Source organism: Ornithodoros turicata, chromosome 3, assembly GCF_037126465.1.
Source record: "Ornithodoros turicata isolate Travis chromosome 3, ASM3712646v1, whole genome shotgun sequence".
NCBI lineage: Eukaryota > Metazoa > Arthropoda > Arachnida > Ixodida > Argasidae > Ornithodoros > Ornithodoros turicata.
This window is the reverse complement of record NC_088203.1, coordinates 8220431-8236932: the sequence shown is the minus strand read 5'-3', so window position 1 is coordinate 8236932 and position 16502 is coordinate 8220431. Positions and strand designations below refer to the sequence as shown.

The following is a 16502-nucleotide window of genomic DNA, read 5'->3' as shown; positions in this document are numbered from 1 at the left end:
CCCGTCCAACGTGCCTTCCCCGAATCTCTGTCGGGTGGCTATTCCACTGAGGTGGAAATGTACAATATTCTCGAGGTTTGTAAAAAGTACAACTCTTACAATATCGGTACATCAAATTGAACAGTTCGAAGTTGATAGGAACAGGAATGTTTCCGAAGATTACACAAATCCAAAAATTCGGCACGATTATTACGAACACTTAGAGAATACGTTAATGTCAATTTATAATTAAAAAACTGTGAAATTGGCACAATGTTATAGCACTTAAAAGGGTATCTGGAATGCATAAGAGAACGCGCGAGCCAGTAATAATTTTCGAGGCTCTTCTTCGCAGGACATATAGTACATTTATGTTTCTGGCAGTGGTAGTATATCAGACACGTGTTTACGTGACAAATAGTGTATGCGAAAACACAATGCTCGTTGCACATCGGAGTTTTTCCCGGATCGGTTATATAAGATGTGCAGTCTCTGTCCTTACACCTTGGTCAAGCCGACTCACATGGCCGTTAGCCGTTCGTTTAATTAAGTACACATGCTGGGAAACCTGGGAAAAATGGATGAGAGACGGCGCGTAACTGTATACGAAGAGCGTGCAGAGACATCGTACAACCGAGGTAGCTAGGTGGCTTCAAAAAACATGGGACACCTTCAGTAGGGCTTAATAATCCACAGCTCGATTTGAGAAGAAATTTGGAACAGAGTGTGGCGAAGAGACTCGGGTCGGAGTTTTGATGGCCTCGAGTAAATATAGTCTCATGATTAGATATACTAAAAGCGCTCATAGTCCATGCACGTTCTCCGAATACTGCGCGAACTAACGGAGCGTTTAGACGTTTTTCAATATTCGTTCATTGTCGTTCGTTCGTTCGTTCGTTCAAGTGTCGAAGGTGCGATTTATACATCGGAGGCAGAAATCCAATGTAAGTCGTACGATGGCAGCCTTATTACCATAGATTGAGAAGTTACCCGTCAAAAAGAACTCGTCACGAGTTAAGTTACCGTGTGAAAAATGTAAGTTAATAACGAAGTTCTTCATCCTGTAGTGTAACTCCCAGTTACTGAGTTACTTAAAAAAAAGAACGAGTTACTTCCAAGTTACTTCGGACACAAATTAGCATTACGCAGGTGCAGCGCGAGTGAGCTGTTGAGTTATACACCCAGAGTTGCCTGCAGAGGAGTGCGACACGCTGAGATCGTTTTCCTTTATGTCCAACAACAGACCTCTCCCTGTTTGTAAACAAATGATGTCATAGTGTTCGACAGCGCCAAAAATTTGGTAGAGTTGAACTACGCTCGAAGCTAGAGGTGAACAAGGTCGCGCCCGAAAGCCACGGTCTTGAGGGGGGACTACAATGGTCCCTGAGAGGGACGCAGCCTTCGGTCCAACTTTTCTTTCAATGGGAGGCAGCGAACAAGTGCACGTTCATGGAACCCAGCCCTCTCCTTCCGATTTGTTTCGGTTTCATTCTGGTTACCAAAGTCATAATGACGTTTCTCTGGTAGAGGTATATGAACGTTTTGCATCTTACTCCCTGTGGGCGCACAATGGTTCAGCATCATTTCAATGGCAGCGGTTCTTACTTCCTGAATAGAATACTATCATTGATTGAATATCACGTTTTATGGCAAAAAATGCCATGAAGGAACCGGAGAGAAAGCAAGCAAATATGTGGACCTGAGTGAAAAGCGAATTAAAAGTAACTTGGAACTTAACTTAAGTTACTTTAGCAAAGTTACCTGAAAAAGAAACGAGTTCCTCTGAAAGTTAGCACGGTGCAAAAGTACCGAGTTAAGTTACAAGTTACCAAAAAATGAACTTAGTTACAGTAGCGAGTTAGTTGTAACGAGTTACCTCGAACTCTGCTTATTACACCCGCGTTCCAACTAAGAACGTGATGAAATGTAGTCCGCCAAACTTAACAGAGTTACTCCGCGCAGGATTATACTAGACCGCAACCAGGTCCCATAGTTTCATAGTTTCAGTGTCATGGCACTACTTGTCCCGACGTACTTATATCGACCCGTCGCATGGCCGAGTGGGCTAAGGCGTCCATTCGCTGGTGGTAACCAAGGTCATGCCGAAGACTGCATGGGAGGTGGTGGGTTCGATAATAATCAATAATCTTAATCAATAAAGAAGAAGGTGGTGATGGTGAAAGGGCACGCCGTTCTCGTCCTCACATATAGGTGGGCAACGTCACGAATGATGCCCTGGGGGAATGTGCGTCCTGGGCCGACTTCTATGGGGCCAATAAAGTACATATATCGGTTACCAACTGCATCCACTAGGAACAGGTGTGCCCTGAATATTTTTGTGACACCGCAACGTCGGCTGTCTAGCATTCCTGACAGTCTACGGTTAAAGGTTTATCGTGATTGATTAACGCAGCAAAAGGACCTTCCATTTCCCCCAAGTTCCTACACGTTCAACCTATACGTGCACCTTGTGTCTATCCTGCTTTGCCCGACGCGTCCTACGCTTTAAAAGAAAAAAAAAAAGAAAAGAAAGAAAAGGGAGAGTCAACGTGATTACGAGCACGAAGTGTATCCGAGAGGTGGACTTCTAGTCGATGCATAAAAGACTTTGCCGGGGCCCGACCGATTCATCAGTAATGAACTTACTGTTAATTGAATTAATTAGCAGACACGTCTGTTGGTCGCTGGTACGAGATTACTTCTTAATGAGTACCGTAGATAGTCGGGGCGCCCTCTTTTGTCTTGGCGACAAAGATCGTAAGGCGCATGCTCGTTCGAACCGCGTCTTCTCTGTGCAACATTGCCAGCAGGGTAAGCGGATTAAAGTCTTTCAAACTCCCAAGACTTTCGTAGAGAACTGATTACATATTAAGAAGTCTTTCCAACTCCTTCCTCATGGTTTGCAAAGGATGGATGGCAGTGATACGTGCGGAAGTAGGAATCACTCTGCAAGATAACGTTTGGTTGATTCATTGATTGATTTTATTTTTGTCTGGACCCCTTTCCAACGGCAAGGATAGATGTTAGAGCCTTCTGGGCAGCGACAGCCGCCTGGTGGGTCTGAGATGAGACTCGTATTTGACTTTCAGTTACGCGTAAGTGTTAATACACAAAATGTCATTCATTCACACACTACTGGCGAGCTCTTGTCCGGCCCGGAAGCCTGCGAGATCCAGGTACGAGACCTGCAGCCTGCACGCTTGTACTCTGCCTTGTACTGCGACTGGGCTAAAGGACTCATTGTAACCCCGACGGAACCCTGGGACGTACATTGCCACCATCACGATCAGGATCGCCATCGCCACTCCGATCGTCACCTTCATCTGCCATCATCGTCATCGCTCATATTAGACCCCTAGCTACGGGGTAGCGTTCCACTCCTACACTCTTAAAAATGAACTTCACCGCATAGCACGCTCCTAGCCAACCATCATCTCGAATGATATCGATATCTGCCCTGATTTGTTGAAAACGGGAGGCGTACGCCTTTTTTGTGACACTTATGCTGTTCATAATTGTCACAGAAAAGGCGTACGCCTCCCGTTTTCACCAAATCAGGGCAGATAACGATATCATTTGAGATTATGGTTGGCTAGGAGCGTGCTGTGCGGTGAAGTTCATTTTTAAGAGTGTAGAGCGGAAAACCTCCCCACTTCATCGTCAGAATATAGTTGTTGTTGTTGTTCACAAGTTTTATTGAATTTCTTTGCGAGCGTTATGATCACGTAAAAAGAAAATTAAAAATCCAGCAAAATCATCTCCCCATGCATTTTCAGTGGCCTATCTCACACAAACACCACATTTTTTTTCTTGTGGTGTCTGCTTCACATTCACGACACCTCACACGGGCGGCGCTGCCTACAACGATGTGACATGATGCCCATGCTGACATCACACTAGACCTCTTCTTCTCCATGTTGGTGCCGCCTGTGTGCGGTGAAACGAAAATGAAGCTCACACAGGAGAAAATGGCAGCTTTTGAGCGAGAGGGGGCCATAGAAAATGAATTGAGTGAAATTTTGCTTGATTTTAATTTCTCTTCTACAGCTCCATAGCGCTCGCAAAAAAATAAAAAATAAATATAATAAATAATAAAAAATAATTAAACGAAACTCCAGACAAGTGTCTCTCAGTCTGCAAAGTTTGGGGTTGGCTAAACCCAGTCTTCTATTTTTATGATGCGGTCGAAATGTGTAACGTTTGCTAGACTAGCCCTATAGTTATTTCTTGCAGTAACTAATTACTTTTCTATGAGTAACTTATAACTGTAACTAGTTAGCTCTTTTGGTTAAAGGAAGACTTCGCAAGAATTCGAAAAAAGAAAAATAGGTGAGCATCATACCGAACACGAACCATCCCCTCGATACCGAATACAACATTCGCGTTCATTTTAAGCGAGTAACTAATTCGTAAGTGACGACAATAGCAAACCGAAACCGAAATGCGAAGAGCATAAAACGGAGCTCCATACTACGGCGGTTCGTCCGGAGGAGGATTCCGTGACGTCACCCAGCATTGTCGTCTGCTTCCAAGCCTGCGTTCTTTCTCCCTTGCAGTACGCCAGATGATGTCAGCAGTGTGTTGCTTTCAGCGCCCCCTCGCTTCACAGAGGAGAAGCGCTCGCTTCGTAATAACTCGTTTGAGTAAAATCTGCGCAGTTTTGGACCGAGATATTTCGTACACATGTTCCTAACATCCTAAAGATTACGGGGATACGACAACCTTTGTGGTGATTTTGTTGCGTTCCCACTTTAAAATAAGTGTAGAATGTCACTGTAACTATAAGTTACTCACGTATTGCAATATTCCACGCGTCAACCCTCCAGCGGCGTTTTCTTCAAATACTTCTTCCCTCCTCGTCTCGTGTTCCGCCTCTCTCACTTCACATTCCCTACCGTTTTTCCCGACGAGGAATTCCAGAAATTTTATCATCGCAGCCAAGATGGCCTCAGACTAATTCCCGTAGCCTTAGACTGATCCATAGGAAATCCTCTGTTTATATAGCACAACATAACTGTGCTTGTACAGTACACGCGCTACAACATTTTTTTCGTTAATCATATTCGGCTTTTTAAGAATGTAATTGTAAAGTAACTAATTTACTTTAATATGGTAATAGCACACGCTCTCACGCAAGAATCATGGCCGTAGCTGTCCTCTAGCGCGAGAGAGAGAGAAAGAGAGAGAGAGAGAGGTCTCTGATATACACCGTCCCTCGAAATCCCTCAACTCCTTCAGAGAGCCCGTAAGTGAAAGAGAGATGTTGACGACGCTCCGTGACGTATAGAGTACGTTAAGAGTACGCCGTACGCAGCGCCGTGCCGTGCCCGAAACGGACGAATTTTCGCGCTGAAAAATGAGACTTTCCGGCTGCTCGCACCAGCTGATGTTACGTCACACCGATCTGATTACGTCGGGAGATCGGACCGAGCTTTCATGACCGTGCCGTATACCGCTCGTGGTCGGAGACACCGTTCACTAAAAATATTTTGCACGGTGGTTCCTGTCCTGAAAGATCCTGGTAGATCGTATCCTTGATGAATGAAGCACGGATTCGACCAGTGCTGTGCCATTCTCATGGCATTGCTCTCTCTGCCTACCTGGTCTTCCCGTAGCCACGAGGTCGCGTAATGAAAGTCCCTGTTCTTGAGTTGCTGCTAACTGATGATGACGGAATCGAGGGCAGTATAGAGAGTAAAGGAACCGGTAGGAAAGTTAAACTAACAATTTGTGCTGTGGCCACCTATCGATCATTTGTGGAGTTAAACCTTTCGCTGGTTAGAGATAACGCTGTCCAGTTGAAGCCACGCGTGATATTCAGAGAAGATCAATCAAGCTATCAGACAATGAAGCTGTCCTAATCTGGCCAAAACATTGCCTGTACAAAGGAAAACCATTGCTCCTTTCCTCTTGCGTCGCACTCAACGGCAGTGTATGGAAAATACTGGTGAGGGACTACTACGTGTAACGTAAAATGGCGTCGCGTTCCCAAAACGTTTCCTGTTTCGCGGACTTCATCATGTCTGTGGCGTTGAGCCGTCTTTGTAGCCTATAATCCTGTGCTTTATTACACTGTAGACTTAATCCTGTAGACTGTACTTTATATCACTTCCGTGACACATTTCACAGACCCCCTAGCGTACAAAATAATTTCTTCACTCCTCGCAATCAGCGCCACATATGAAGACCACTTCTTGTGACGCATAAACAAAGACGGAGTGTTCCCCGCTTGTGTATATTCTAACTCCACATCTCCAAAGTTCCTGTGCCTCGACACAGATCTTCAAAGAAGCACACACACACACACACACACACACACACACAACTGCACGGATTCGAATGTCTTTGCCGTGACGAAGGTTCTTTGAAATAGCAGGCCTGCTGTGCCCCCCTCTCCAGGATTGCGAATGAGAAAACTGTTTTTGCAGTGTTCCCTCTCCACTGTGTCTACAGGAACATCCGGGTATGTGTGTGCCGTACGTGCCTCAGTGTACAAACACGGAGGAAGAGAGAACGCGCAGCGTAGACAAATATTTACCCGGATTAAGTTGACACAATAAATCGATGCGTTATCATTACCAGGCACGCGCTCGCAGCGCCGGCTTGCCCCCCTGGCGGAACTTCGCGCAAACATGCGTTCCTTGCCTCCTTTTTTTCTATTTTTGATTTCTTTTCTTTCTTTCTTTTTTTTTTTTTTTCTCTTTACGCCTGAGTCGCTTCCGACCGTTTGTTCGGCTATGTTTGTGGTTCGTGTTTGTTAGTTTGTCTTGAGTTGGTCTTTGTGTGCTCTTGCGTTTTCCGAGTGCGATCTTTAACTCTTAATCGTGTCTTTTTTTTTTCTTTTTTTTTAAGTTTCGTGTTCTTATAAGCACATACACAGGGAATTAACGAAGCGATTCCAAAGCAGGCAGCGTGTGAGGCAGGTGGAACAAAAGCGAATTGCAGTTTGTGTTTTTAAATTTAAATTTAACGTATTCTAAATAAATAAATAAATGTATATAACAGTGTCGTAGCCGTAGCACATTTCGATTCCTGTACTAGGCAGCCACCTGCGCGTTAACGTTTGTGCTTTGACGTTTAACGTTGAGTAACGCGTGCGTTAACGAGCGCTTTGTACGTGTCCTTTATGACCGCTTCTTATGTCCTTTGTCTACTACAACTATGATAATACCAAGTTGAACATTGTATCACTATCCATAGTCGCCATACTCTTCGCGACACGCTCTTTCTGATTAAACTTGCTAACTATCGTGTAAACTGCAGTTATCCATTATCGCTTGTCCTGTTTCGCGTGCCTGTATTTTTTACTCGGATGTTTATATACTCCATTTCGTGTACCCTGCCGTTCAAACGACCATTGCCCCTTGTACCGATTTTTCAGTGAGTTCAATGCGACGTCTTTAAAGTCTGATCTTCATTTGTTTTGTAACAGCTGGGATGTAGTCAAGTCCAGTCTTCTTAAGCACTTTGATTTTGCCGGCACTAAGTGTATATTGTAAATGTGTTGTTCGTTCTCATTTTGTGCACTATCCTTTACAGCCCCATCTCATGATCGCATCTTTATGTGTGTGTGCGTGTGTGTGTGTGCGTACACCATTACCCAGACTCACGTCGTTCATGGGCACAAATAAATTATCTATCTATCTAACGTTAACATATGGGATTTTAAACGATGTATTCTTAAGGGCGGCATTTTGGGATATACCCCATCATTATCCCGTCTAAAATCCCATCTGCTCAAAATCCCAAACGGCGCTAGCGTTGCGTTGCGCGCGTGCCCAGATGTGTGGGGAGCCCCCAATCTCGTGGTGAACTGTAAAAAAAACCAGCCTAAGCTAACCTAACTCCTGACAACTAACTTAACCTGACGAAATTCTAACCATTTCTGCTGATCTGATGTGACCGCCATGCTAAACCCAACGATCGCCCAAAGCCTGGCTTTTATTGTCAGTAATATGTATTATTCAAAACTATCGTACTTAAGCTTCAGCTTAGAAGTGTGGGATTTTGAACATCTGGGATTTTAAACGATGGATCCTGACACAGTTCAACAACGATCAGTCACAAACAACATGTACAGACGTATCGTAGCGGATAGTCAGTGGAACGAATTTACAAATTTGTCGAATTTAGTAGTTCATGAATCCAGCGGGGGTTTTAAATGATGAACTCAATTCATTTGTGGATCACTGACGTGCGACACGCAGTTGCCTACTAAAATTGACGGCCTTGTACTGAAGATGTCGTTGCAATACAATGTAGAGAAACAAGTGGTCGGCTGCTGGAAAATACCTAAACGATTTTGAATTACATTATTTCCTGGTGATGAGTAAGAGAAAAACTTCACAAAATGTCGAAGAGATGAAGTGTTGCACATCACCTAAAACACTTATGGATTAGCTGCCGGAAACGTCATACATATAAAAACGTAAACATATGTAAACATTTCACATTTGTTATGCAGCGTAAGCAATATGCTAGTGAGATAAACAAATGCTCCTCTTCTATTACACAGACATTGAAGCAGAAAGAACAATTTCTGGTTCAAATGATAAGACCGGATGGTGACATACAGAAACATGTGCAAACTTTACCAGAAACCTGGCCTGACCTAACCCGAAACTAAGTGACTACTAAGTAAAACTACTTCGCGCGCAACAAGCACACAGGAAATAGGACGAGAAAAAAAAAAAACGCTCAGATGGCGCCAGTCCTAGCCATACAATGGTATCAGAGTGAGTAGCTCTCACGACACAGTTTCAAACAGATGTCGGTGGCGGCGACGGACAATCGCGATATTACTTTGTGCGTTCCCAAGATTTTTATTTTTATCTCTTCCAGCTATCTATTTAAAAAAAAGCTACGATCTGCCTGTAATTTGTATGCGGACAAACCCGACCTATTTAGTAGTAACCTTATCACACCTAGCGCGATATCATCTCCACCCTTCCGTGTCCGACACACACACACACTCCCGACCCAGAGATAAAAACAAAAACTCTTCTGCCCTACAGACCCCAGCAGCACCACTACCGCTAGATATATCTCATCCTTCATTGCGATAACATCTCGCGCGACCTCCTGGGCTATGCGGAGTTCCAAACAGCAAAGCCCTTTTTGCCAGCTACCTACCCGATGGCACAACAAAACACCGCCGCGGGCGTATTGCTCGTGATGCAGTTTTGCGCTTTAATTACGGAACAAGAGACACCCGCCGACCCTCCCCTCGCACTGACGTCGAAGTGGACGCTCCCATAGGCGGGAAGGCGAGGGCGAAACATTCCCATCCAAGGCCGAAGGGAGGGAGGAAGGCAGACAAGTGCTCCTGCTTCTGCTGTGTCGCGTTTTGCTTTTCCTGCCTTCCTTCTTTCTTGGACTTTCTCCCTTCGGTCTATCCCTCAGTGTCTGTGTGTGTGTGTGTGTGTGTGCTTGGTCCGCGTATTTTTGTTCTTGTGATTATTTTCTGTAGTCTTCGTTCGTTCTCTCCGAGCTCCCGCTGAGCTTGGCTTCTTTCTCGGAGGGCCCTGTGTGTGTGTGTGTGTGTGTGTGTGTGTGTGCAGTTGGGAAAGGCATAGATGCTGGAGAGGAGGGGGGTCTGGTTTTGGCTTAGCTGACTCGACTTGACGGTTTGGGTTTTTTGTTTTTGTATTTTATATTGCAGAGGGCTGCTTTTTCGGACGAGGGGTGAAGTTGCTTGGTTGTTAGCGAGGTCCTGCGTAAGGTTTTCGGCGAAATACTTTTTTCTCTTCTTTCTCTTCGGTCGGAATAAGCAACGGTGGAATTTGGGTGCAAGGTGTGCGAATGAGAGTGTCGGCGGTAGTGCTGCCGAGAGAGATGCCTGAGTGGAATGCTGGGCTGGTACTGGCTGACAGGCCACGGTACCGCCAAGCCTGAGGACGGTAAATCACGTGATTGTTTTCAAGTTACTGCTCTGCTAGAATGTATTCTTTTGAGTTGTTTTATATCCCGATTTTCGTATAAGGCCCCTGGGTCACGTATCTGCGAATGAGTGTATTCTGACAGCGGGGCATCCTTATCGTCATGCGCTCGTGACCTTTGATGCCGTATTAATTGTCCCTGTGCGTATTTCCGGAAAGTTAATTGACGTTGACATAAATTGACTCCAAATTTTTGAATAAGACGAGGACAAACCACGTAATGTCACATTTGTGAGTCTAGGATTTGGAAGTCTCATGGAACTACGTCGGATCAATGTTAAGTTCGACGACGACGGGATGTAGCAAGTTGCAGACTCCCTCTGTGTATCTCGCGGACGGATTCTAAAACGAACCTTTCCTCTCGTTGCTGCCTTATCGCATTTTTTCATTGTAATATATCACACATTTTGCGTGTCTCACTCGCTTTCGACTCAGCCCCTAAGTGTTCCTATGGCCGCCCTGCACGGCACTCAGGGGCAGGAGCATCTGCTTTCCGACGGCGTACCAAGGGACCTCACAATCAACTGGACATGCACTCAACTCTCTTCACATTCCGTTCTACATTTTCTGTCTCTCTCTCTCTCTCTCACACACACACACACACACACATAAAACACATGGGACAGGCAGCGGCATGTGGTGATCATGATGAAAAGTAACTGCTCTGAGGCTGACACAGACAAACATATGAACATAAAACACATTCCTCAGAAAGCTGGTACTTGCGTAACGTAGTGGTTAGCACGCTCGACCGGCAATCGAGAGGTGCGTGGTTCGATCCTCGCCGCTGTCTGGCCTTTACGACGACTCCCATATTGCAATTCCTCATGTTCCTAGGCACCATAGAATGCTTGTGTTATGTTATTTACAGTGTTTCGGTTACATTCTATCATGTTGTAAAGTTCATAACGGAGTCTTTTTGCTTTTGCCGGTCGACGCTGACTCGAGCCCCCGACCCCTTCGGCTATAGAAAGAGGTTACGTTTCCTTGAGTTTGAGGAACACACAAGACGAAGAGGACAACATAGGGCTCAAGACCAAGTTGCTGGTTTGAGTCTTGTGTGTTGTCCTCTTCGTATTGTGTGTTCCTCAAACTCGAGCAAATGTTATCTCTTTCTACAATACACCAGCTCGCTTGCACCATTCTAATTTGTTCATCCTTCAATTCAATGGTTATACTCCACCTTACGAAACGATCATAACAAAATATCTTAGTGTGAACGAAATGAAATGGAAGACGCAGTTTGTTGGAGAAGACAGAACGAAACTTTCTGACGGGGAAAAGCAGAAAACTTCGAGACAAACATCACCGGACGATCCCTCTAGTTAGAGGACCCACCGCTGCGCCGACCTCCAAAGCGAAACGAATGCGCGTGACGGAGCCCAGAAACCAGAAACACGTGCACGTGCGTTCGCCCCCAAACTTTCGAAGAACCGCGCGCGCGCGCGATCCCGGCGTGGCGCAGAAACAACAAGCACATGCGGCACGGCGCCGACCGACGATCAAGCTCCCTCGCCAAGAATAAAGAGCAATAAAAGTCGGAAGAAAGAGAGAGAAAAAAAAAAAAAAAAGGAAAAATGGGGTAGCGAGGAAGGAAGGAAGGAAGGAAGGACAGAGAAAGAATCCCCCTACGGAGCCCCCTCCCTCTCTCTGTCTTCTTTTACTTTCTGTGCTTCTGTTTCCTCCGCTTCTCGGTTCGGTGCGGAGCGAGCGAAAGCGGAGAAGGTTGGCCAGGCTCTCTCTCTTTTCGTTTCTTCTTTTTATTCACGTTCCGTTTTCTTTATTGTTTTTGCTTCTTTGCATCATTTTGATGGCTCGCCATTTTTTTCTTCTTATTTCTGCTTTCTTTTTCCGGCTTTCGCTTTCTTTTGGATATATCTTTCTTGTCTCTTTCTGGCGCGTTTGTGCTATTTTTATGGCACTCTCTTTTTTTTCTTCTTTCTTTCATTCGTCGTTTTTTCTTTTCGTTCTGCTTCCTTGCGATGTTCTATTTTCTTTTTTGTCGGTTTTCGTGTTTTAGTTTCGGTTCTTTTTGTCAGTCCGTCAAGTGGGTTCCTTTTTTTTTTTCCGTCGCGGTCTTCTTGTTCATCAAAAAAGAAGGAAAGAGGGGGTGGTGGTTTCGGGTTATTGTTTCTTATTCCGTTTTTCTTTTCCGTTTTTTTTTTTTTTATTTCTGCCTCGAGTTTCGCAAGAAATTATTGCGCGTGTTTGCCTGGCATGAAGGTGTTGAAAATTTGCGGTTCGTTCCGGATTTTAACTGGCGCTTTTGTTCGCAGGGATGAGCAACTGTGGTGTGAAATTTGTGGAACGAAAGGAAGGTATTGTCCCCAGCTCTGGCGTGTTGTCAGTCATGTCACCGTGTTTGTTACTATTTCAGTTTAATTTTCCCCGAATTCCAGAATCATAAACAAACAGAACACGAGTTCGTTATAGCGACAATTTTGCCGCAAATTGTTTTGGAATGTTGCCAGTTCGAGATGATGGAACGTGCGGCAAAAGGGTTGCGACAACTTCCTGAAATGGAAGCTATGCCGTGTCTGAGCAAGAAGACTTTAAAACCAATGGATTGAGCAGCCATCCGACCAATCCATCCACGCATGCGAGAAAGTTTTACCTCGGATCGTCCAGTGTGACACAGTAACTGGTATGACGCAGTAGGAGCGCTTTTTTTTCTTCTTCTCAGTCTTCTTTCTTTTTTTTGTGTGTGTTTTCACCACACCAAGTACAAACTAAACGTCCACGTTCAGTGCATCACAGTTTTCTTGTAACGTGAGTTTCGAGAGCCACCTTTGTATACGAGTGCCAGTTTCGTAAAAACAACCGTCAACCCCCGTACCCTGTGTTTTATATACTACTTTTACTGTTATCGCTAACCATAACTGGTTAACCCTCAAGACTGGCCTCTCGATCTTTTACCGTGATTTTTTTTCGTGTCTCGCACCGAGGGTTTTGGTTACCCTCTTTGGCATGGAAGAAGAAGTGTATTCAGACAAACGCACGATGGCTCGCTGCTCCATATGGCTGGTGCTAGAACTATGGCGGGCTAGAAGGACTAGAACTACTTGCGGACTAGAACTACCGTACTAGAACTACTTGCGTGCTACCACTTCCCATGTGCACCTGCTCTCGAAGGGAGCCGAAATGAAAGTAAGAAGGAAAATTCAGCGGAAAAAAGAAGAGCTACTCAGGCGGATGACGTGCTCCGCCAATGAGACACGCAAACCGAACGATGTTGGAAGCAGCGCCACACTGCGGCGTCCCTGTTGGCGGCGCTGTGCGTGACGCACGCGATATGTGCGACCAGAGATTCAACTGCTGTTCGGCGAGCCACTCTTGGCCGTGCGAGGAAGAAATGAGATTGACGTCGGATTTTTGGGGAGCAAATTCAGAAACGATTTTGGTAATTGCAATACTCTTGCGGGTTTAAGTCACGAGGCAGCTCCTGTGACGTCATCATGCCCGGTTGTGCGTCTTCGTTGTTAGCGCACTGAAATCTGAGAACGCGTTTTGGCCGTAATTCAGAGTCGAGGCAACACCCTCTCAACCTGTGGCTTTTGCTTCAACTTACGGAATAACGGATGTTTAAGTATAACCAGCACTCCATGTTACAAAACCGCTGTGTCGGGTTCGAACCCGTCATTTCCAGCGTTATTAAAGAAGTTCCATGTGATATAAGTGAGATTAGGGTCTACACCCGTTCAAACCACGTAAGTATTTTCTTTCGTGTAGGCTATAGTCTTATAAAAAATATATATTAAAAAAACTCGTAGCACGACAAGTACATAATACCGCGGAAAACTATTTAAAATAAGATACGCGTATTAAATACTAAGACAAGAATATAATTGAAATACAGTACAAAATACTTCAAAATAAAAGTATTTAAAGTAGAGAAGAATCAAACATCAGTCGGGTCGTAAGGTAGACCCGTGGCCATGGGTGTCGTCTCGGGATTTCAACGCAAGATTTATCTGCCCATATAGTAGTAACGGCATTACAAAATGTTCGTCTGACATCCTTCCTCTCTTACTTTCAATGATATTGCCAACAACGCTAAATAGGCACTTTACAGGTGCACGTGAAGGTAAACCTGTGTTGTACTGCAGGAAGAGTTTGCGCAGCAAAAACACTACATTACACGAAGCATTATTTTACCTACACATTCTTACGCTACGACCAATCCGCATGGCAAACCTTACACCCTGTCGTCTTATTGCAAATAAAATGAAAGCGAAAGTTCACCTACATATGGGAACGCCTAAAAGTAGCCGCATACATCGTCGAAGGGAGTTCATTAGAGCTTGCCCCTCTGTATCTTCGTGTAGAAGAAAAGGACGGTATGCTAGCGCTACATCTTCGTTCGTTAGCTTCCTACTGTCTACTGCAAGAGCGAAGACAAACAGAATGGGGCGCAGGGAGCCGTTGATTGTACATTCGCTGGATAGGCGGGATTTCGTAAATTATTACTAATGATGAAGCCTTTCGTAAATACGCTCGTGTATATATATTTACTACTGCCAGTATGAAAAGGAGTTGCGCAACATCAGATCAGATCTAATACACGACCTACTAGATTATAACGACCATGTCAGGCGCACCCCTTCTATGCGCCGCATTTTTGGAAGGTAGCGGTGGCGCTTCTGATCGTCCCAGTTATTGCTTCTTCAACTTCTACAATACTTTGTACTTCAGCTTACCTTAGTATTTCTGTACAAGCGGTGGACGTTCCACAGATGTTTCATTCTGAGGTTGATTATCATCATCATTCTACGCGTTTTCATAGGGGCTATCGCTGTCGTCTGCTACGGTAGTCGTACACACGCTTCTGCGCGTTCAGAATTCAAATTTCTATCATCCAATCGTGTTGTGCCGATCAGTAGCGCCCCTGGCGGATCGTGCGGACAGGCTCCTCATAGGGTTTTCTGATTGTGACGTGGTCGTTATAATCTAGTAGGTCGTGATCTAATATCACCAAACGGCGGGAAATAGATGTGGGCTCCTAGAATTCATTAGTGAGGCAACTTGGTGTCTGCGCTTTGTCTCGTTTACATACATGGTGGCGCTGCGCGAGCTCGTTTCTCCCGCAATTTTTGTTGTTTCGGTGTTGTTATGATTGATTTGATTTATTATATATATTTATTATTGCACTATCATTTCAAAATTAATTCACGAAAATGGGGCGTCCCAATGTCCTGACCCCCATGAATTTCTGTAACCAGCAAAATTGAGGTTGAACGGCTCAGGGCGACGCCCTGCGGCAAATAGTTGCGAATTCGTCGAGCAACAGTGATCTATGTTCCCCGACTGGATTGCTCGTACTGATGGCTACGTAGCCAACCTCTTTCGGTTTAGACCCACTGTTGTCCGCATGCAATGTAGTTTTCCGCCGTACTTGACGAGCAATGCGCAGACGGTGACCTCTTTCGCACATCGTTGCCCGTAATTTGCAGTTTTAATTCTTTAAAGCAATATGGGAGCAATTAGCACAAAAAATTGTGGCGTAAGATTAGTAAAGGCTCGGGCTAAGATATGGCTTCTCTAAATGCCCTCCGATACCCCGATACCGATATATATACCGATATATACCGATACCGATATATCCGATACCCCACACACATATGCAAACACCTTCCGACAAATCCTGGACCCAGGATCATCCCGATTGAATTTTACAGGCTGTGTATAGCAGGTTGTCTCTGTACGAAAACTAGCGTGCATTATAGCACATCGTCCGCGTTGGAGCCGCTACATCCATCGAAGACAGGTGGCAGCACGCTCACAGAGCAGCTGGTTTGGAAGGCCTGCGCGTTTGCCTTGTCGGAGGGACGGCCAGGAGATGCAAACAGGCGCGTATGCAAATACCGGAGGATCCCCGCCCGATGTGTGCGCAGACATGGCAGAGCAAACAGACGACATCTCTGTGTTTGGACGTTCGCTGCAGAATCAGCTCGGAAAGACCGGTCGACATTTTTAGTTATTTTTTTTTATTTATATATTTTTTTGTCCCTTTGCGCAAGCCCGAGTGTGTACTTTTCATTATATATTTTCTTTTGCAGTGGACCTTCTAATACCTGATCATTTCTCTTTGTGTCTATTTACTTTTAGGCGGTATATACGTTGGGGAGGGGGACACATTTTCAGACGTGTTTGGTTTCTCCTTGGTGAGTGCAACTCACCCCTCTCATACGGGAAATTTAATCTGTGCTTTCCAGCGAATGACATTCACGCAGAATGTCGTTTCGTCCTCTGAAACGCGGGAACATATTAATGACATTCTCTTACATAATGAGTTTGGGGGACTCATTTGCTTGCTACTCTGGCACGAACTGCGTACACTCTCGATAGCAGAGGTCCAGTAAAAAAAAATAAAACATGAAAATAAAACAGCTACGTCGAACACGAAAAAAAAAAAAAAAAAAACAGCTTGCATCATATATAATAAAAGTTGAAGAAAAAGAAAAATAGCTCACGTGGCGTAGCGGGTCACGGAGCACACTTCCCCCTGAAGTTGGCCCCGGATACATACTAACCCCATTTTCCCCCACTCCTCCCTGCTGTCACCTGTTCACGTCTATGGGCTACTTA

The 16502-nt window shown here is 45.0% G+C and overlaps 1 protein-coding gene across 3 annotated transcripts in view; it reads right to left on the bottom strand.

The window, feature by feature from the left end:
- LOC135387939 (protein Wnt-5b-like) overlaps positions 1–16502 on the bottom strand; it is a 245233-nt gene that overhangs the window by 153172 nt on the left and 75559 nt on the right. The window contains exon 1 of one of the 3 annotated variants that reach the window (XM_064617170.1): positions 14615–14672. The exons of the other annotated variants lie outside the window; for them this stretch is intronic. The gene's annotated coding sequence lies outside the window, so the exon portion shown is untranslated. Of the gene's footprint in view, positions 1–14614; positions 14673–16502 lie in introns of those variants that run through there. 3 annotated transcript variants of the gene reach the window in all.